This window comes from Bemisia tabaci, chromosome 3 (genome assembly GCF_918797505.1).
Source record: "Bemisia tabaci chromosome 3, PGI_BMITA_v3".
Taxonomy (NCBI): Eukaryota; Metazoa; Arthropoda; class Insecta; order Hemiptera; family Aleyrodidae; genus Bemisia; species Bemisia tabaci.
This window is the reverse complement of record NC_092795.1, coordinates 56525980-56549024: the sequence shown is the minus strand read 5'-3', so window position 1 is coordinate 56549024 and position 23045 is coordinate 56525980. Positions and strand designations below refer to the sequence as shown.

The following is a 23045-nucleotide window of genomic DNA, read 5'->3' as shown; positions in this document are numbered from 1 at the left end:
TCTAGGCTGCTTGTATCCTGTCTCTCGCAGTCAATAGCTTATTAAATTTTAGATGACTTGTTTTAAACATCGGCTGTTGTCGCCGCAAAATCAATACAGGTCGTCAGGAACAGGCTCAAATCTCCGGAGTTTACACTGTCGTATCCGCTGGTATTTATCGAAGTCGAAAGTTAGAAAGCAGCCTTATTTTATTCTTCCCCCTCGCCCATCGTGTTTTTGTCCTTACAAAGTCGCCATCAATGAGCTCTTTTTCTCCCGTCAACTGCAACCACTGCAAGGGATTTGAAAGCGTCCAAGTCAAAATCAGATTTACATTTACATCCACCCCGGGAGAACGCCACATCTTTTGTGTTGTTGCGTTCATCCTCCCATCTTACCGTTGATGGATAGGAACAGTCTCGCCGGGTCATTTCCAGCATTACGGGTTGATGTCACCTGGCCCAATAAAAAGGTGCATATCGTCCTTCAAATTCGATAAGATCGGATGTGGTATTCTTTTTTATATTATTCAGGATGTCCACCATCAGTAAAAACCGGAAAATATCAGGAAATTCATCATTCATCAAGAAATTCTGAGTTCCCATTATTTGATTCAATTACTCAAGTTTATTATTGAATCAAACTTGTGTCAATTTACTCGCGCAAAAAGTCAGGATTTTTTTGAAATGGCAGGAAAAATCAGGAAAATCCAAAATTAAATTTTTTGATTTAATCCGTCCCGGGAATTTCCGCGTCCAACGTTAAGCGCGACTTTTTGAATTTTTATCTCAAAAGCGGCGCTAGGAGGATGGCTGAAACGTCCACTCACACCTTCAGATGTCAATCGACGAACGCTGAACAATTTATGGTCGGCCAGAGTTTAGTATGCATATTCTTTTATTCTGGAAAACTTACATTTTTCAAAGGTGTCCCTTTTTCAAAATTTTGTAGCCACTTCCACACAGATTTTTATTTCACTGAAAAAAATACCCCGGCCGCGGAAGCCGGTACTGAGGAGCTATGTAGACGTTTCCGCGTTCCGGGTTTAGAGGCCGAAAGTTTCGGTTGTAGCACCCGGAGCAGTCGAAACTATGCCTCCAGTACCCGGAACTTTTGGCTTCTGAGCCCGGAATGCGGAAAGAACGTCTACATAGCCCCTAAGTAGCCCCTTTTTCAATGAAATAAAAATCGGTATAGAAACAATTGCAAAAATTCAAAAAAGAGACACCTTTTGGCTTCTGAGCCCGAAACGGACGGTATGTCTACGTAGCCCGTAACTTTTTCTCAGTGTTTTTGGCGTTTAACTCGACAACCGCGGATGAATTTTCATAGCCGATGCATTTGCGGTATCGTCGCTATCGCTCGCATCCAAGGCTGCAATAACACTGCACTATCCGATTCCAATTCCAACGTCGCTCCGGCGACCGCTCCCTCCCCCGGTTGCAATCCTCCGCGACGCCCCGTCATCGCCCTGGCGGGAAAAGTATGAAATTAATTCCAATATGTCAACCGCCACCCTTGTCCCTCGCAACAAGGTCCGGGTGGATAATGGATATCTGCCCTCGAGTCGCCGAACCGGTAGTTAAAATACGGTCTCTCTCGTGTGGCTGACGTACTAAGGAAAAACGCCGTATGAACATTTGAGAGTTGCCAAATTATTCTCGATAAAATGTTTATTTTTTAGGAAAATTATGAATATGTTTCTTTTAAATTTTCAGAATATTTAGGTGAAATTGCAAACAAAATTATCTGAAAAATTGGAGGAAAAATATTCACAATTTTACGTGAAAATTCGTGTGTTTTCAAAGGAAGTTTGGCAACGCCTGAAGGTTCATACGGCGTTTTTCTTTAGCACGGCAGGAGAGGATATTTTTGGGTGCGACGCGGCAACATGGCGCCCATTCATCGAGGGGACAAGGATGGAGTCCCTCGCGAGTGCGTTTACAATATCAGGTGTCCCTTTGTTTACCGCGCTCCCGACGTGTAGAACTAATTAATTGTCGTACTCTTCATTCCCGATCTGTCATGCTTCGCAAATGATTCGTGTTCGGTCCTTAGAGGTGGCGATTTTACGCGGGGTTTAGCGCCGCCCCCGGCCCGCCCGCCGACCGGCCATCACCACGCTTCGTGTCATTTTGATAATGAGCGTTTTAAGCTCCGCGGGGGTATTTTTCATCCGGATTTTGTGGTTGGTTAATCGAGGGAGTTCGCCCTGGCGGTTAGGGTCGATCCGGCGCCAGGGGTTGTCTGGGAGGGATCTGAAAGGGATTTTTCTCGTGCAAAAATTAAAATTGCGAGTATAGATCCAGGGTTGCCGCGGTCAGGGAATACCGGGAGATGTCAAGGAATTTTATAAAGTCAAGGAAAACCGGGAAATGTCACGGAAATTTTTTGAAACACCTTTATTTGCTTTCTAGAATAGGTTTGAGGCATCGTAAAACAAATTTTGCCTGATAACTATTTTCAATTATGTATTCTTAACCATCTCTCTTATCTTCAATAATCAGGAAATTTCACCAAAATGTGTCAGCGCATCATTCTTTAACATTTGATTTTAATTTTGTTGCAGGTGAGAAAATAAAACTATCCTAAACGAAAAAAAATTGGCCAATTTATCCTGTCGGTGAGATTTGCATTATGTTTACATTTCAAAACCACGCCACCACGACCATTGAGCACAACTCCCATTGAGGAGCAGCTATATGCTGCCGTGCTTAGGAAGAACGCCGTAATAGCCTTTCGACGTTGCCATATTTCCTCTAATTAAAACCGAATTTACTAGAGAAAATTTTCATAATTTTTTTAAAATTTTCAGGCAATTTTGTCCTCAATTTCATCTATTATATCTTAAAAATTAAGCATAACTTTCGTCATAAATACTAGTTTTATCCGGAGACATTTGGCAACTCTTAAATGTTCATACGGCGTTTTTCCTCAGCGCGGCAGTACAGCCGTACCTGCGATTCAAATCGAACTTCCCGACCATCCGAGGATCGTGGCTAGCCTAGCTACAAGCTACGCCATGACTCCTCACAATCAGTTCCCGCGGTCCTGGTCAACGCAACGGGCAACGGTGTCCGAGATCCTCGCAGCGAAGAGAACGCGGCTAATAAACGGGTGGGTTCCGTGAAGCGGGGAACCTCACTTAATCGGGAACTCCGGCTTCCAGCGCTACGCCCCCCGCCCCCCGGTCCCCCACCCGAAAACAAGGATCAGAAAAAACTACACGAGAGCGCTTTACACGCACAAACACGGGTCTATTGACACCCACTTTGGGATTAGAAAATGACCGGTTCCCCGGTCGGACGCCCAAACCGCTGCGTGATGACCACTGCTGCCGTGCTAAGCAAAAACGCCGTATGAGCCATCCGGCGTTGCCAAATTGTCTCCAATAAAACACGAATTTCCTGGTAAACTTATGAATATTTTTCTTCCAATTTTTCAGAGAATTTTGTTCGTATTTTGATCTAAAGTTGCTGAAAATTTCAAGGAAAAACATTCATAACTTTCCTCAAAAATGAACATTTTATCGAAGGAAATTTGGCAACTCTCGAAAGTTCATACGGCGTTCTTCTTTAGCACGGCAGACCGAGCCTCGGGCAACCTTCATTCCGAGGGAAACTACGTAAGAAACCGTAAGTTGGGATGGAGCAGTTTCGGGCGCAAATGAGGTCACAGTGACAAGTTTTAGAAGCCTACGATAATGTCGTTTCACACTACAAAAGAAGTTCGATCTTATGAGCCGACCGTGGGGCATGGTGGACTTGCGTAGGCGGATCTAGAAAGGGCGTAGGGGGCGTAAGCCCCTCCGTTTGCCCGGAACAAAGGAGGAAGTAAAAGGGGGAGTAGGAAGAAGAAAAGAACGGAGGAAAAAAGAAGGGAGAACGTTCATATTTGGTAATTTTACGTGACGGAATTGACTCGAACTGCTTGTAAGATGCTTTAAAATTTCGAAAAGGTTCTGGGGGTATCCCCTCCCCTCCCCCCCCCTTTTCGAAGTGTCTAAATCCGCCTATATGGACGTGGACGTGGTGTTCCGTATTGATCAAACTATTCGGTATGACCAAGCGAAAGGATTAAGAAAGGAATTAAGAAAGTCGAACTTTTTAACTGACTCGTGGTGACCCCGCATGTGGCTCATTAAATTATAAACACTGATAAGTTAAAACGTTAAAATGAAATCAGTCCACACCAATTGACCAAAATCCTTCTTCTTCTTCTCCTCCTGTTGGTTTACTGGCTTATATTCCAAATTTGGAACCTACAGCCATGACCAAAATCCTGAGTTATGCCTGTTTTTTTCAGTGCTAAAAAATGCATGATTTTTACGTCTCCCTCACTTGGAGATCACCCAATATCTCATTCACTTCGGCGCGGGAAACATCATCTTGGTTGGGTGTGTGCATCGTGCAACGAGTGCGTTCTTAGCCGGGGAATGCTTGGGTAAACATCCGAGATTGAACAAGAGGAGGAGATGACGTCACAACGGGGCCGCGTTTCTTCGGCTCCGATCGGATCGCTTTAATCTAATCCTCCTATCCACCTCGATCCTGGCTACAAGGGCCGTGCGGCTAGATTTCACGGGAAATTCTAATTTTAATCGGCGGAGGAAAGAGGAAGCGTTTCCCGGTAGATTTGGCGGGTCGGATTGGTGGCTACCGCATGGAGTGGTCGCTCATTTACGAGTCTCACGCTAAGCTCGACTTGATTGCACCGACAACAACTCGGTGTACAGCCCAGGACAAAATATTTTGGAGCTCCCGCGCACTAATGCGGTGCAAGTACCTATTTTCAAACTGAAGCCGTTATGAATGGAAGTTGAAATCGGACCGCTGTCATTCACTGGAAAGTAAAAACACATTGGATCTAGAGTCCAGACTCTTAAAAACATCGAAAAGAAAAAGTACTCTTGATTCAATCAGAATCTAGCTTGAATTAAGAACCAAGCCTCTTAATTTAAGCGGATTTCGTTTTGATTCAAGCAAAAATCCGATTGAATCAAGAGTATTTTTTCTTGTCAATGTTTTCAAGAGTCTGGACTCTAGATCCAATGTGTTTTTTTTCCAGTGTTGGTCGGTGAACCAGGTTCAGGTGAAGAACTGAAGAGTAGTCCTGTGCTTTCAGTTTCTTTATTTCGGCATGACATTAGGACGTATTTCTGCCAAACGGAAGCAGAGGTAGGTGGGAAAGAAGGGGTGTGCTCGTTTGTCGAGGGCCGTAACAATGAATGGGAATTATGAAGCGCCAGTGACGTCAGCTTGCTTGTGGGAGCCATTAACTCTTGAGCCATGTCCAAAAAGCCCTTGTCACATGCCCATGGCTCACGAGTGCCGCATTCAAGTGGCATCTAGTTCCGTTTGATAGAATGTAAAATCCCCCTTTTCCATTTCTCCAAAGGGAGTCATGCCCACTTTAACACCGCTTCTTATGCAGTTTTCCAGGGCGCACTCCATCTTTTTCACTCGCACATAGTTCTGTTTGGCAGAAATACGTCCATTTGTATGGTTTATTCCCCCCAAGATGCGATTTTTCGGGTTAAACCCACGAAAGAGAGCAAGAAAATAAAGCCCAAGTATTTTTCTTTGGTACTTGTAAATACTTCGATGTTTTCGAATTCCTTCTTGGCACTTCAATGCTGGAATGCTGGGTCTCTACAATATTTTCTTCTGTGATCACATCCATTGGAAGAACATACTGTTGACTCCTTTCACTACGAACGGCAAGCTTAACACGCGACCTTAAACGGTTGTCGTTTGGTCGGTATTCTGTCGACTGAGCAGGTGATATTTTTAGTGCTCCTAAAGAGACCAAATGCAACTCTGAAGGTGACGATGAGAAGCGGCAAAAACGAATGAAAGGAACTAAGCTGCGAAGGAATGAATACTTAAAAGATGAAAGTTGTTAATCTGCACCAGGAATTTGTCTTACACTCTCAATCTCACTCCAGAGACAGGCAAGCGACTAATGTAAAGACGAAGAAGGGAGAAGAAATAAACCGCGAAATTTCACTAGCACGCCGCCATCGTCCAATCGATTGTTTACGAAACACTCTAAAATGTTAAACGCATACGAAGACCAGGAATAAACTCGAAAAAAATGTATCTTTTACTCATTACAAAAGAACTACGCGCCGAATACTAAGGGATTCGGCGCCGGCTAAACGAGATTTTTTTTCTTTATGATGTTCCTTACAAGCATTATGTTCATGTTCATTAAAATCATGTGTTAAGCTTGCCGTCCGTAGTGAAAGACGTCCTGGAACCTGGAAATATCAGGAAAAATGACAAGGAAAATTGTTGGGTCATCTTCATATGCTCCCTGGAGTTGGTTAGACGCGCCGAACAACGCATTTTGTTTGAAAACTATGCCTAATAATGTCTTTATTAACCATCTGGCATATCTTCAATCGTCGCACAGTGGATCAAGTCAATTAGAGAGGTTGGACATGAATATTTTCACGAAAACTGCAAATTTTGATGTTCACTTCATCACATTTTAAATAAAAGGTCTACTTTTAAAAGAAAATTTCACGAGAAAACCTATGGAGCCACTTTTAAAACCTCAAAGCTTCGTATGAACGGAGTCATGAGTATTTAAAGTTTCCAAATTTCGTCCGACTTCTCCCATTGTCTCGATCCACCGTGCGTCGGGGAAATTTCAAGGAATTTCGTCGCCTAAGTTCTGTGAGCAACACACTGGAAAAAGAAACACATTGGATGTTGAGTCCAGACTCTTGAAAACATTGACAAGAAAAAGGACTCTTGATTCGATCAAATTTAAGCTTAAATCAAGAGGAAATCCGCTCAAATTAAGAGGCTCGGTTCTTGATTTAAGCTTAAATCTGATCGAATCAAGAGTCCTTTTTCTTGTCGATGTTTTTAAGAGTTTGGACTCTAGATCCAATGTGGTTTTTTTTTCAGTGCACCCTGATTGAAGCCAGTAGTGAAGGCTTTGAAACATCTCGTCGCCGGCCCGCGATAGTGGCTCACGACATCCTCCATTGTTGACGTTGACGTTGACGTGACGACGCGTCCACCCGGAAGCCGCGCCACCGCCGACCATTATTTCGCCGGGAAACCGCGCGTCGAATCCCGCTCCCGAGTCCCGACTCGCGCGATTCGCAAGCGCGAGGCCGAGAATCCGGTAGCCGAACCGGACCGGTGCCATGCTAAGGAAAAACGCCGTATGAACCATCAGGCGTTGCCAAATTTTCTTCGATAAAACACGAATTCCCTGGTAAACTTATGAATATTTTTCTTCCAATTTTTCAGGGAATATTCTTTGTATTTTTATCTAAAGTTCCTGAAAATTTCAAGGAAAAATATTCATAATTTTTCTCATAAATAAACATTTTATCGAAGGAAATTTGGCAATTCTCGAATGTTCATACGGTGTTTTTCCTTAGTACGGCAGTGCGGTGCGGTGCGATGGCGGAGCGCCGCCCGGCCGGGTGCACCGGGGACTTTCTCTTTCTGGTTCGGGGGCATCGACGACGGCGCTGGAATCCGTCCCCCCGCCCTCAGTTCCCTCCCCCCTGGGGGGGGGGGGAGGAGGAGGAGGAAAGGGCTCCGGGCATCGAACTCGGGCCGCGCACTCAGCAGTGACACGAAATGTCTTACACCAGAACGAGCCGACCTGGCCGCAACCCTGCGCCGCTGCCGCATTGCCAAAGTGACGTCACTGCGGATATTTCCCTTACTGTAACTAGAGTCCCTTTATACTGAGAGTCAAGACAATGCGAATCCATTTCTGATTGGTTAACCAGATTTTAGGCCTTCACAGTGTCACAAACGGGAATAAAGATTTCATTTTCACCAATGGGCCTGTTGCATGCAAGAGATACAGCCGTGCGAATAGACTTTTTAGAGGTTGAATGACACGAAAATTACGATGGCCACATTAAAAAAGTCTGAAATACACTCCTTACTGCGCAATTTGCGTTGTTAGGAACGCGCTTTTTCAAATTTCCCGCGTCTGGGGGCAGTTTTCTAACGGAGACAATTAACGGCAACTCGCGGCTATTTCCGGTCAACTAAAACTGACAACATAACCTAAAAATCGGAGCTCGTGATATACTGTAATGAATTGTAGAAGAATTGCGTTGGATATTTAAAAGTTGATCGATTTGGTTACCGCATAAAGCGTATATGGACCGCTATAAGAGATCACGTTGGGTTTGTTAACAAACTGAAGGAAAAAGTAACAACAACAACAACAACAACAACGACTCGGCATCTTCCGGAAATCACCGAGCTCGCCGTTTGCTCGTTTTCGGTGATTAGAAAACTGCCCCCAGACGCGGGAATTTTGAAAAAGCGCGTTCCTATTAACGCAAATTGCGCAGTAAGGAGTGTATTTCAGACTTTTTTAATGTGACCATCGTAATTTTCGTGTCATTTAACCTCTGAAAAATCTATTCGCGCGGCTGTATCTCTTGCATGCAACAGGCCCATTGCAAAGATTATAATCTGGAATGGACCAAGGAATTTCGGGTTCGACAAGGAACTAACGGAATGAGAGAAGGAACGGAGAAAGGAATTTAAGAATGAGCCGATCAAAGAGTACGAAACACGTTCAATTTGTGTAATCTTTATTCCCGTTTGTGACTCCATGAGGGGTGTTGTCTTGACTCTGAGTATAAAGGGACTCTAACTGTAACGGATGTCGACTGGATCAGTATTGCTCAGAGCATTGCGTTGTTTAAACTCAGTCAAAGGAAAAAGACTCGCAAAAAAATAAGTTTTTACGACCGGCATCAACGGGCATAACGAGGATGACGTTATTTGCAGAAATATTTGGACGCATTTCTACCAAACGGACATTGTGCATTGAGACATGAGCCCTGAGACCCATAAGAATATATGCATAACAGGGTTCACGTCGTACTGCACATAGTTGCGTTTGACAGAAATACGTCAATTTGAGTACGGACTTCGCAGAAAATAATCTGGGGCCAAATTTTGTCGGCCTTTCCACCGGTACTTTAACATATACCTATTAGGACGAGTTTTAACTGCACATAAGGCCGGCTTTTCAGCGCCTCTGATTGCCCGGTGGTCGGTAGTGCGGTTTGGACTCATCGACAGATATTGCATCTCCATGTGCAAGTCCCGACAAAATTCGGCCCCGAAACGCTCTATTGGATGAACAAAATTAGACCAGGAGTGAAGAGGAAAAGTCGGAGGCTCTTTCGAGCTCTTTTTAAGGGGTAGAAGAAGTTGTGTAGGTCAATAGGTCCCGGGTTCGAATCCCGGTGGTGGCGTCTAATTTTCACGGAATCGACGAGTAGATCTGCTGAAACAGATTCTCCTCGGCCCTAATCCCTGAAAATTAGAAAAGCCTGGAGCATGGAGCCTGATGTCTACGGACACTAAACATTGTCTAAAGTTGGCTGAAGGTGCAATAGACACAAAGCCATTAAACCAGCAGAAAAAAAAAAAAAAAAGAAGTTGTGGAATTTGGAATGTGCGCTCTGAGATCGTAAGATGCAAGTCCATCCGCAGATACAAGAAAATACTCTGGAATGAAGGAGGGTCGTAGTAGAACTTTCTTTAAGAAAAATACCTCATTTTTTGAGGGAAATTGATGGCAGATTACGGCTGCCTAAATGGTTAAACCGAGGCACTTCCGAAGAGATAAGTGGCTCGGAAATCGGTCCATCATTAGGAACGATGAAAACGCCACCAGGTTCAGCGATGCAGTATTGCTGTCAACATAAAAGTAATTATTTTCATCATCATGCAGTGCCACTAATCACCCGTAGGATTCTTAGATCGTTCGGTGAAGTAATCATAAGTCAATGAATACTCTGATGGAACTATAAATGGATTCGATTCCGTTCAGCTTGTAGGCGAGTTTGTCTGCAAAACCTGGCTATTCTGCATGGACGAGCAAACATGGTTGTCAGACTGGACCGTAGAAATTAGAATCTGCACAGCTGACGCTTTTCACCGTGAAAAAACGAGGTGAGGTTTGGGACGCAGAATTTTGGGTGTAATTAATTTACCGCACCCTCACCTGTACCTGTACCTGTTGCGTCTATTTGTTGGACCTAGCAATCTCAGTTATTCAAGTGGGAACTTTTCCCGCTACGATCTATTCTCATGAGTAACTGGACTGAGAAATTTACTCACACGTGCTTGCACTCATAAAAGGTAATCACTCACTTTTTGCAGTGAGAATGTTCTAGTGAACTTTTCCGTTAACGCTTAAAATTCTCTTGGATCCACAGTCACGAATCTTAAAACATTCCACAAGACAAAAAACTCTTGATTCAATTGGATTTTTGCTTGAATCCAGAGTCAAACCCCTGATTGTTAGTTCAAGCGTATTTCCTTTTGATTCAAGCAAAAATCACATTGGATCAATAGTATTTTTTCTCGTGAAATTGTTTAAGAATCTGGACTCTGAATCCATTAAAGCCTTTTTTCCAGTCTAGGAAACATTGAAATGGGCATAAACGACGTTCTTCTGCATCATGGTAGCATACTGCATACTGTCTCGTTCCTGGCTTAAAGGTTCTATATTTCTAAGTAATGGAAGGTTTCGGTCCCACTTGGTGTTTGTCCTTTTGGCTGGGTACCATCGTTGCTAGAGCGGGATCTCGGCCTTATTTCGGCTGCGCAATCCGGCATGGATGCGCGGCGGCGCGGAATAAGAGGGTAATGTAATGAGCGGAGCACTGGCGTCATTACGTGTAATTGCCTCGAGGCATCGGGTCTTCGGAAGTCAAGTTGAGGCCTCCATCGCCCGCTGCCAGCTCTACTCCCCGAACCGGAGGAATGGCCAGGGTCTAGTAGAGTGACGTCATGGCCTCCTCCGAGCCGATTATTGAAATGTCCTCGTCGAGGGGAGACGAGGCTGTCATGAGATGGGGTGGCGTCTTTGTCTGGTCAGGTCACGTGGTTTCCAAGTCGTGACTGTATCGCCGGGCCGACGCTTTTAGCTGTCGATTTGTTTCATGGTCAAATCGGGTATTTCATCGATCGCCAGGCTCGAAAAAATCCGGAATCCCGAATTTTAAAAATCTACCACGTTTTGTATGTTCTCGATGAAGAGCTTCCAGGAATTCTGCATTTGAAAGAAAAAATTGACTAAAAGATTAAAAGACATCAAAAACTCCATTTCTCGACTTGTCCGTACTCTCCAAATATAGATAAGCCTGCGTCGCACTATCAAAATACTCTGTCAAAATGTCACGATCAAGTGCTGTGATTGGTCCAAGTCATCGAATAAGCCAATCAAAACGCTTGATCTTGATATTTTGATGGTTAGCTTTGACAGTGTGACACAGGCTATTCTCTAATCTGAGCATAATGTTAACTTACTCGGTGTAAAAACCTCTGAAAACCATGAAGAAGAGCTCTTAACAACACGTTTGGAACATTTTCCCGTCCAAAAGCAGGAACCATTTCAATGTAAGATAGGGTTATTGACTGGATGCTTGAGCCATAAACAAATTCCTGGTTTGACAGGACATATTATTGATATCCCAGATGGTAAAACACCTTATTTCGATGTTTCCTTGCGGGCAGAGGAAAGTGCCATCATCCTAATTTTTCGAAGCCAATCGTGGGCTTTTTCTCAGGGCGGACGGACGCCATGGCTCATCCGTGACGTCACAACTGTGGATCATAAATCCCGGCCTAATTGGACGTATTTCTGCCGTACGGAACTATGTGCATCAAGACGTGAGCCCTAAGACCCATAAGAATCTATTCGAAACAGGGCTCACGTCATAATGCACATAGTTCCGTCGGGCAGAAATCCGTCCAATTGATGTCCGTTTCCCATCGAAGCAGGAGTTCGACAACCCCCCTTTCATTAGCCCTAATCCGAGGCCCATCAAGACGTTTTCGTCGGAGCTTTGAGATGACGGATCGGGTCGGGGGGGGGGGGGGGGGGGGATCGTGGGTGAGCCTCGGCCGGCGAGGATAATCGATGGGTCTTTTCGGAGCGGTCAGTCGTGTCGGCCGGCTCAGAAATTTCCCAAGCGACAAATGGAGCGCCTCCGAGTCCCGCTCTCACGATTGTCACGCCGGTCGGGATCAGTGGCGTGGCGTGCTTTGCGATGTATCGATTGTTATGCCATTTAAACCCATGGAAAAGGATCGATTGACAGGGTGTTCGCAGCGAACACCTTAATAATCGATTCTTTACCATAGGTTTAAATGGCGTAACAATCGATATATCGCAATTCACGCCATGCCACTGATCGGGATTCGACACGAGCTTGTGTTTGGGTGTTAGTTCCGAGGTGGTGAAGAAGGAGTCTAAACTAGGGATCATGTCGAGTTTAGCTGAGTTGTTTTTCTGCCTGATTGGGTGTCGGCTCCTCGGCTTTGTCGTTTTTGGTGGTGGGCAGCGCGGACTAAGTTTTGGAGGTGGGAACCGCTCGTTCGGTCTTGAGAACTCATGGCTCAAGCCGTGGCGGTTGCGTTGTGCACTGAAAAAAAAAGAAACTCCGGCCGTGGAAGCCGTGCTTACGGGGTATGTAGACATACCGTCCGCGTTCCGGGCTCAGAGGCCAAAAGTTCCTGGCGTAGCACCCGGCCGGAGCAATCGAAACGACGGTTCCAGCACCACCCGGAACTTTCGGCCTCTGAGCCGGAACGGTGCGGTACTTCTGTATCACTCTGTGTATTTTAACCCTAAGATGTCCTGATTTGGGGGGTGGTCCTGGTCGCAGGTGCATTTTTTCTCAACATGGAGGTAAACGAGCTTGCGTTAATTTTATCACGCTGCATTCATACACAAGTCATCCAGGGAATGCAGAGCTCATGCAGCATCCTCGTTTATTTTTTTTTTATCAAAAATGATTTATTCTCGCACCTGAGTCAGCATCCTCGTCGAATCTCGCGAGAACGCCTTCCCCCGAGTTTATCACCTCTTCGAGTCGACTCGCGGGCGCCTCAGTTCACCTGCACCGATTGCGTGCCGCGCGCACAGAGAGCACGGATTACGTCGTGTGCGTCGGCCCGGTTGTTGGGGGGGGGGGGGGGGGCGTGCTCTCGAAAATCAAACAGGGAACGGGCTCCAGCTCCGGGGGAACCGGGGGTCCCGACGCGGCACCCAGAGACCCGAGACCGCACACGTAGCGTCGTAGCGTGGATGTAGCTCTGCTATCGGTGGTGCTCCACTGCTCCTTGCGATTGTGCATTTTGTGGGTCGGCGTTGTCGGGTCGAATCGCGGTACCCACGTCCGCTCTACTTACTTACTTCAACTGTATTTTATTTTATACCGAAAGATTTATTTTATTAAAATATTTCATATAATATGTCAAATAAAACTTTCAATTGGATGTATTTATATCAAACGGAACTATGTGCATTAAGACATGAGCCCCGAGACCCATAAGAATATGTGCGTAACAGGGCTCACGTCATAATGCACATAGTTCCGTTTGATAGAAATACGTCCAGTTAGGTACAAAAATTTTTCATTTATTCATTAAAATATTTATTTCATCGCGGTAGCCACGTCCGCTCTACTTACTTACTTGAACTGTACTTTTTTTTTTCTTTCTTTTTTCCTTTTTTTATGCCTAAGTATTAATTTCATTAAATGGTTTTTTCTATTCTCTGTGCGGCGTAACCACAGTCAGGGCAAAATGGTAAAAGTCTGGGAGGAAATTAGGTCATGGTAAACTGGGAAAAGTCAGGAGATAATATGGCTCAAGGAAACCCCAAAACATCAGGAACAATGAGTGAAATTGCCCGGTAGTCAGGTTCAGAGAAAAATTGCGGTTGTGGAATTGTTATCGTGTCGCATTCCGCGGCCCAATTTGTTCATAAAGTCGGGGGATTTCACCAAAATTTGTTAGGAAAAATTTTGAAATTTCTATTTTAAATTGTTGTGGCATCCCAGATGTAGGTAGTGTAGCTGTTCGTTTCACGAATAGCAAGCCAGTCAAACCAATGTCTGTTCTGAGGAACGCTTGTTAGTAATGAAATACTTGTTTTCGGTAAAATGAGTGATACGATCAATATTCAATAGGTTCAAAAATTAGGGGTTTACGGAAACGAAGATTTTTTTACATCCTCTTGAAATCTTGAAAAAGCAGGTTCTTGTAATAGTCTCATATCAGAAAAAAATATGAAAAATACTGCGAACTCAGCTCATTGAGCACTTTCATACGAAAGGATGAATTATATTCGTGCAGATTCTCTACAGATCGAGACACGTTGATAAGAGGATCTACATCCAAAATCCTGACTTGAAACATCGAGAGGAGTCACAGAATTAAGTCAGCAATTCCTTCTGTACTTTTTGCTACATCAAGTCTCACCAATTCATGTTACAATAGTTAAAACGCCATTTCGGCAACAGCGTGCATGAGGGATATCGAGATCGATTAGGACTCATCCTTGATTCCTTGCCGACAGCTTCATTTTCAATTCAGACCGTTGAGACCCGCTCACCCGTTTTACCTTTCCAGCTCTCTGTTTTATATCTTTACCTTTACACTCCCATTTTATGTGCATGCATTTTATACGATTATTTGTACTCGCTTAGACCCGCCCAGTGGTGTCATGTCGATTTTTTTCCCTCCTCGCCTACCTTTTTCGAATCCTAGCCCGTGGCGTGAATATTTCGTCGTTTCTTGGACGAAAAAACGTAACTCCATTCCAAGGTTGCCAAATTGACTTAAGCAATGAAGCATATTACTAGAATGTACCTGTACAATTCTCGTCCAAATTTTTCTTGAATTTTTGCGTGAGACCATGAGGGCAATCAGTTAAATTTTCAATTAAAAATGCCAACGAGTATCTTGGTAAAGATGCAACTAGCGAGGCGAAATTTGGCAACGTTGAAATTTAGTTACGTTCTATCGTGAATGAAATTACGTTTTGTCTCACAACGCGGGCGGGCTAACACCTTAAGGGAGCCCAATCCCTCTCAAATTAAATACAGGTGTATACTATACATTACGCGAAATACAGCCGCATTTAGGAACTATACGCCCTTGGTTGCCTTAGGTAAAGGGGGAGATTTTCTCCTCTGTGACTCTTAAATACAAAGAAACTATGTATATGTATATGAATATTGGACCGTCCTGTTAACGATTTTACCGCATAAGCAGACAAATATAAACGCTGTAAAAGTGAAAGAAGTGGAAGGAAAAGAGAGAGACAAGAATAGAAAAATTAATTTAATTTTTAAAAATTCATTTAATCCAGAAGAATCGCTGAAAGTTAGACGTTTTTCTTTACTTCAGATACTTTATGACGTTCACAGCGTCGGATTAAATGAGAAAATCCTCGGTGAAAGTGCCTAAAGGCCTTGCAATGAATGCAATGCTGCTGGGATTGTGAAACTCATAGACTATTTATCCCAAAGCTCTTTAGAATTTTTCTGAAAATAAGCCCTAATATTTTCCCCATTTTCACGTAAAAATGATTTAGCCGTATAAAATTAGTCTAATAATATAAACTAATCACAATGTATAGTGCCTGTAAATTTTGTATATAGTTAGGACCTGCCCCACCCGTCAGCTCATACTGCACATAATTAAGTTCAATCAATAACAAAAATTATTTCTTTTTCCGGGATTAACATTTTAGAAATCGCACAATTTTAGCCGTATTGAAGACCACATTGGACTGGCCTTTTTACCGAAGACTGCTACAAATTTGAAACTGCCCGGAGGTATTTCTCGCCTCATTCTATAAGGGCACACTAGTTTATCTATGACTCGTGTTAATTCTTAATTTTCGTCCAGAATTTCACGCCTAGCGTAAATTAAAATAAAGTTAAGATTTTATTGGTCAACGATAGCGGTCCGGCCGGTAATTCGATATGGAGAACGCGGAGCATTCGGGACCCACGCGATATGATGGGACGATAAAATACTTTTACCTTAAGGAGAGGAGTCAAGCTCGGAAAGAACGCCTTTGAGTTCCGCTCCGACCCGCCTTCCACAATCACGATTTATTTGATCAGCGTTCAGCGCGGTTGCTACCTCCGCTGCTATGAGGAAAAACGCCATGGACCTTAAAAAACTTTGCCAAATTTTCTCCGATAACAGTGGCGTGGCGTGCTTTGCGATACATCGATTGACTTGCCATTTAAACCTATGGGAAAGGATCGATGAACAGGGTGTTTTCAACGAACACTTCAATAATAACAATAATTTAATTAAATAGTTAACGTAGCCTTGATATATTTGATTTACATTGAGTTACATTCTTGTGCTAAGCTTTCAATCCAGAGGATCATCATCAGCAATCACTGCGAAATAATCGATTCTTTACCACAGCTCCAAATGAATATCGAGAAGCGATCAGTAATGCCTCGACAGTCGACACTGTCCGATAAGTATACACGTTCTCTCGAAGAGCTGTAATTTTTTTCGTTGACATTTTTGGAGAATCTTAAGTTCGATTTAATAGAAGGTTTTCGAAGTGGGAAGGAAATACTTGAACATGTTTCTCTAAAATTTATACTTCATCGATGAAAGTCAGTAAACATTAAAATGCGCACATACACCATACGGCCATCTTCCGGAACGTGGTAGCATTCTGTCTCGTTCGTGGCTCAAGGGTTTCATATTTCTATTAAGTAAGGGTGGTTACTGCGACTCCCACTTCCTCTACCGTAAGAAGATAGCAGGGTGACTAGTTTTTGAGGTATATAAAAACCTGGAAAAGTCAGCAAATCCTACTAAACTGTAAAAAATAGAAACATTTTCTCGGCAAACCTTGAATTTTTCGGTTAATTTAAAACTTAAAAGCTCCGATCGCACTTGCGCGTTGTCTTGATACTTTGACTTGACAGAGCTCAAATTCTCCACTAGACATATATAGTGAAAACTCATTTTTATACGTAAAATTCTTGTGTTAAGAGGATTTTCATTTTAATTTTCCTCCCCACAATCCTTGTATAAAGTGAGAAAGAAGTCAAACAATTTCAAGATCCGAGAAAACTTGTCATCCTGATTGGATCAAAAATCAGATAAATGATGTTTTTTTTTCTCTCGTCTTCTTTCTCTCTCCACCTTTGTCTTGCCATTTCAGTGAAAGCTGAGTCTCAAAGTTTGATCAATGTATGTTGTCCGATTTTTATGGCATTAAGCCCGAGAAGCTAGGATAAAAATTCATCAACGGATCATAGTTTATCGTTATTTATTTGATTCGCAAACGTAGACACATCGTGGAGGATTATTCGGGTTGTGAACTTTCTCCCGCCGTCCAAAACACGACTTCGTAGTGCGTGGTCTCGATAATAATTTACCGTCAATAAATCTGTCGAATTGGGCTTTGACAGCTGAAGGCGACGAAGCCAAGTCCTTAGAATGTAAATTCGGACAGGTCTTCTAGTCCATGTTTTATGAACTACGTTTAATCGTATTTTTTATTTGGATACTAATTTTTTTACGCTCATCAGAGCCGAGCACTTTTTTTTAGCAGGGAATGAATTTTATCTGTACGGCCACTTTCTTGCGTAACAAAATGTTCACCTTTCGAGAGATCTCGTCCACACGCTGCAAGATGTTGTTTTGGTTTATCGCTCTGTTTTTTTGTTCACGTTTTTTCTCCAGTTTTTTTTTTATAAGTTGAATTGCCAACTATTTTACTCTCACTCAGTACTCGGTGGAATATTTATAGAGGTTGATAAAGAGATCTAGCCTGGAAAAAAAATTCTGTGGACGCGAGTGTGACCTTGTTCAATTTGAACTTCACCAATGATGGTGGAATATCTCGCGATATGTTACATTTGAAGCACTACATCGGTGCATCAAAAACTTGGCATCGAGAATGAAAATCCTCGGTATCAAGTAGATAGCCTTGATCAACCCCCATGACAAGGAAGCGCGGAGACCCTTGTCTACCAGGTAAAAATCAGGATACTACCCAAAAAATTGAAAAATGGATTGGATATTCAGAATTTTAAGTCGCTACTAACCAGGGTGTCTAGCATCAGGATTTAATCCTGATTTCATCTAGATTTGAGGAAAAATCGGCCATAAAATCAGGATTTGAGAAAAGTCGGCCGTCCGATCGGTTCGATCTGGTTCATCAGCGTGTTTTTACATTTTCATTGATTCGCACTTGTTTTTAATCTTTATAACTTAATTTTAGAGTCCTGCTTTCGCATACGCTTATGCAGAAATTTTAATTTTTTTTCGCAAAAAATCAGGATTTGATCAGGATATGGAAAAATTATGAAATTAGGATTTAGCAGTAAAAAATCAGGATCTCTTCAGGATTTCCCGAAATGAAGAACAACTAAACACCCTGCTAACCCATCGTCGTGAGATATTTTTTTCAGCCGGATGAGTCCATAATATATCAAAATCAAAAGAAGAAAATCCGAAAATGTTGATATGCTGACGTCTACGGCAAAAACGCCGTTTCCCGACCCAAGATTTCGTGCTCCTCCTCCATACTTATTTTTGAGCTCTCAGTAGTTCGCCACAACCATCCAAAAAATCTGGAAGGATAAATGCACGTCGTTTTTTTCCTATAAAAAATATCGTCAGAAAAAAATTGAAGAAAGGATAGAGTTACCGCGTTTTAGCTTTGGATGGCTTGTATCAGAGGAGTAATTGGTATGAAAGAAATACATACCTTGCCACTTCGGCTTGTTTCTCCCGGAGCGCGGTTCCACGCCTACAAACCCGTCCCCGTATTATTAAAGGCGACGAATGATTGAATCGTTATTATTTCTAAAATGCGGGCGGCCTTCGACAGCGAGAGTCAGGCATCTTGGCATCTTCATGAACTTTCTCGTATCGCCACGTCGAGTCTCCCGAGTGCCCTGCCCCGGCGGTGGCGGGTTTTTTGTCACTTCAATCCTAATTCCGCTCAGGTACTCGGGTAGAAAAAAGTTTCCTTCTTCCCTCGGCGCCCCTTCAAAGAGGAGCGTTATGCACCCCGGAAGGCACGATAATAAAGATAATTAACAGCGCTGCCAGATTTTGCGCGGGGGTCCGTCTCGCGAGCCACCGCGTAAAACCGCGGATACACGCACGATCTCTTGTTCAAGTTACGCGGTTCTCGTTTTCAAAGGGCAGTAATGCAAATAAATCGATACCAGAATGATCAATTATCGATGTTTACCCATTTGAAGCTATGATAAAGAATCGATTATTAAGGGGTTCGTTGCAAGCACCCTGCTTATCGATCGTTTTCCGTAGGTTTAAATTGCATCAATCGATGTATCGCGAAGCACGCCACGCTATTGAGTAAGTTCACCGTGCTAACTTCGGCTAATGAAGTCCTGCAGGGCGCCGAAGTTTCTACGAGCCGTTGAAAACTCCGTAACGTAAATTGATTACGTCATTTGAGCTCGGAAGAGTATCCTTCCTCATCGTTTTGCCCCCTTGCTGCTATGCAGCCCCCCTGCCACCCCCCTCGCCATTAGCGTCTTCCGCGAAAGCAGAGGAACTTCCAACTTTTTTTTATCCTCTTCCCTCTTCGAGCGGATCCGCAACTTCCTTGCGCTCGTAAAAGTAAGTTGTTTAGGAGTGGTAGCGTACATGGGCCAAGACTATCAAGATGAAGTGTGAAAGTTACTGATGTTAGCAAGGTTGTTTGCCATGATAGCCTCTTTAGATGTGCATTATCATTGTAAACACGAGAGCTGTTAGGGTCATTAAGACTGCATTTTGCAATAAGGAACTATTATTTCTCGCCCGTTTAACTCCACCTATCTGCATAGGGAAACTAATGGCGCGTACGTCTTTTTAAAAATGTGCCAAAAATAGTAGTTCTGTATTACAAAATGTATTCCAGGAAGAATTTTATTCGTATTGAAACTTCATTCAGATTCCTTTGCACAGATGCCCCCTAATATTACCGGACTCCTTTTTCTTCTTCTTTTTTTCTTTTCTTTAAATCCCCTTTTTTAAAGCACCCTAAATTAGGACGGTCACAGTTACGGAAAACCTGTGAAGATGGTTAGTTGACTTCATTTTGCAATACGGAACTTCTATTTTTGGCTTACCTATTCAAAGTAGTATTGTAAAATGTAGTCCTTTCGTCAGAGGAAAAACTGGTTCCCGAAAACCGAGAATTCCAAGGAAAAAAGTTCACAGACTCACAGTCTAGTATAATATGCTGAAATTGGTGGAACGAAACCTGGAAAAGACACAGATCCCAATTATAAATTTCTATGGCCACTCTGTAGAATCTCCCATTCATCATGAAGCGCTGAACAGATACCCTGGCTCACCCCGTACGGCCGTCCCTCGGTAATGATCGCGATTTGACTTTCGTGAAATTCCAAATATAAGTTCCCAGCATCCGGAGGTAAAAGCTCGAGTTGTAAATCGCGTCATGAGTGCTGAAATGTCGCTGAATTTTAAATTCAATCCGGAGTGTAAGTTAGCGAATTCGAATCGAAGCTCGGGTTCGTAAACTAAGCTCATTTAAAAAGCACCGCTTGAAACTTCTCCCGCTTGCGTTGCCGAATCGCAGCAGAAAACCGACGGTTATCCAAGGCGAATCGCCTTTTCGACGATGGTCCCCACGTGGCAACAGGGCAGTCCGCCGCGCTTTCGCTGAATGAGTTGGAAATCGGTCTCTAATGATAATGACAACAGTAATGATAACGCGCGCCGCTGTAACGGTCGAGTTTCCGTTCGTCGGATTGATTAAAGCCCCCCGATGTCGGCTGAAATCGAGCCTTAATTTCAGTCGTATTTGTTTAATGCGCGGGCTGATCTGCCGTGCTAAGGAAAAACGCCGTATGAGCCTTCAGACATTGCCAAGTTTCCTCCGATAAAAATCGAAATTACTGGGAAAATTGCGTGTATTTTTTTCCGAAACTTTCAGACAATTTGGTACGCAATTTAATCTAAAATACCTGAAAATTTAATGGAAAATGTGCATGAATGTTGTCAAAAATGCATGTTTTATCAAGGGAAATTTGGCAACTCTCGAATTTTCATACGGCGTTCTTCCTTAGCACGGCAGCGATCGTCCCCGAATGTCCCTTCGTCTTCCAGGAAGCGAAGAAGGTGGGGCGTTTGTTGCGGTTTATCCCTGCCTTAACGCGGGATCTGAGGCTCGAAAACCCCTAAGGATCTCCTCAAACTAGATTGAACGTGGGTGACGTCGAGTTACGTCATCATGAAATTACTCAAAACTCGGATTCGCCGAAACGGCTCCGAGTTAATTCTGTTAACGTTGGCTGTCGCGAAGGCACTCCCGACGGATTTCCATGATGAAATCGCGAGGGCATTCCTATTCATGCATTTGTCCTCTCCAATCCGAGAGCATGCCTTCATTTAGTAAGAAATGGACGTATTTCTGCCAAATGGAAATATGTGCTTTAAGACATGAGCCCTGAGACCCATACAGGGTTGCCACAGTGAGAGAAAACCGGGAAATGTCAAAGAATTTTAAAAAGTCAGAGGAAAACGAGAAATGTCAGGGGTAATGACGAAAATGTCGAAAATGTCTGGGAAAATTTGTTAAATTTTACCTTATTTGCTTTCTAAAATGGGTTTGAGGTTTCGAACTACTTTTGCCTGAAAACCAGAGATTCAATTATGTCTTCTTAATCATTTGACATATCTTCAATTGTCAGGAAATTTCACCAAAATGTGTCAGGAAAATCAGGGAAATGACAGGGAATTTCATTTTCCAAATTCTGTGGCAACTCGTCCCATAAGGGTATATGCATAATAGGGCTCACGTCATAATGCACGCATATTTCCGTTTGGCAGAAATACGTCTAAATCCAAGTTGTCCCTTCAATTCCCAAGTTATGCAAGCCACGAATACATGAATTCGCCTCTTAAAAATGTGTAGAGATTAATCCGTTTGTCGAGGTCCTACGCCTAGCTTTTGGAAATATCTTGAACGCACCAGGCTCTTTGAGGGCCTCTGGCACTAATGATTCAATTTACGATCTTGAAGATAGTGTTTCAAGGTGTTGTGCCCCTGTACATATACGTATGTCAAGGTTTAGCGAGGTGCAATTGATCAAAACGTTTCTCAAGTGTGCTTAATGAAAAGAAAAAATCAGACTAAACTACTTTTCGACCCCCTAAAACTGGAAAAAAATTGAAAGAATAAAGTAAGCTGCCTCCGTTTGAATTCATTATGAACGACCCATCCCGGGTGGAGCGGTCTCCTTTCCTAATTGGACTGCATTTTGCAATTTGGAACTATAAATTCTGACTCTTCTGAAAAAACACTTATGTGCATAGGGAAACTAATGGCACATACTTTGTTTTTAAACCGGGCTACAATTTATAGTTCCAAATTGCAAAATATAGTCCAATTGTCGATTATTTCATACACATTTAGGGAGGAAAAGCGAGATGGACCGAGAACGACACAATGGTGTCTTATATCACATGAAATTCAGTCCATGTAGGTCATGTATTTGGTTTTGACACAAGTCGTTGCTACCGACACCCGCCTGATATGACATCATACTTTGGAGATTGATATTCGATAGCGCGTATACTCTGTTCACAGGAAGTGTGAGCTAAATGAACACCGAAGTGGAGTACTTCCACGAATCCCCCGCCCCCGTAGTGGATGACCCGTAGAAAACGTTTTACTATCGGACGTATTCTGCCAAACGGAACTAAGTGCAACTATCCCCTTTCTGACTTTATTCTTTCAATTTTTTCGAGTTTTAGGGGGTTGAAAAGTAGTTTTTTCAGATTTTTTTCTCTTCAGTATGCACAATTGAGAAATGTTTCGATCGATTGCACTTCGTTAAACCGTGACATCAGTATGTGCAGGGGCACAACACCTTGAAACACTATATTCAAGATCTAACTATTTAGCACCGTAAGATGTACATGTCACTGTGGGTTACAGCTTGGAATACGCAGATAATTTTTTCAGATTTTTCTCTCAGGTTTTCAGTCAGGTTGCATTTTTTTCGCCTGTTTCTCGTGACTAACAAAATGTTTATTTTTGTGTTGCAGGTTCGTAATTTACTCCACCACCGAATTATTCAGGGGACCGAAGTGATAACATGCGGTTTTTTGTAAGTTGAATTGATTTAATCGTGCTCACGCGAGAGCGCAGAGCGCACCCTTGGAAACACCATTACTCGGTAGCCCATTTTACGGTCGGCTTAAAACCGTATCATTGAA

General features: G+C 43.1%; 1 protein-coding gene and 1 long non-coding RNA gene across 2 annotated transcripts in view; both read left to right on the top strand.

Moving 5' to 3' along the window:
* Positions 1 to 23045, top strand: part of PDZ-GEF (PDZ domain-containing guanine nucleotide exchange factor) — a 227190-nt gene that overhangs the window by 70886 nt on the left and 133259 nt on the right. The gene's annotated exons all lie outside the window — the stretch shown is intronic.
* LOC140224331 (uncharacterized) overlaps positions 1 to 23045 on the top strand; it is a 67832-nt gene that overhangs the window by 22268 nt on the left and 22519 nt on the right. Inside the window, exon 3 of the long non-coding RNA XR_011899633.1 lies at positions 22875 to 22936. This is a non-coding gene — a long non-coding RNA (uncharacterized lncRNA). The remainder of the gene's footprint in view (positions 1 to 22874; positions 22937 to 23045) is intronic.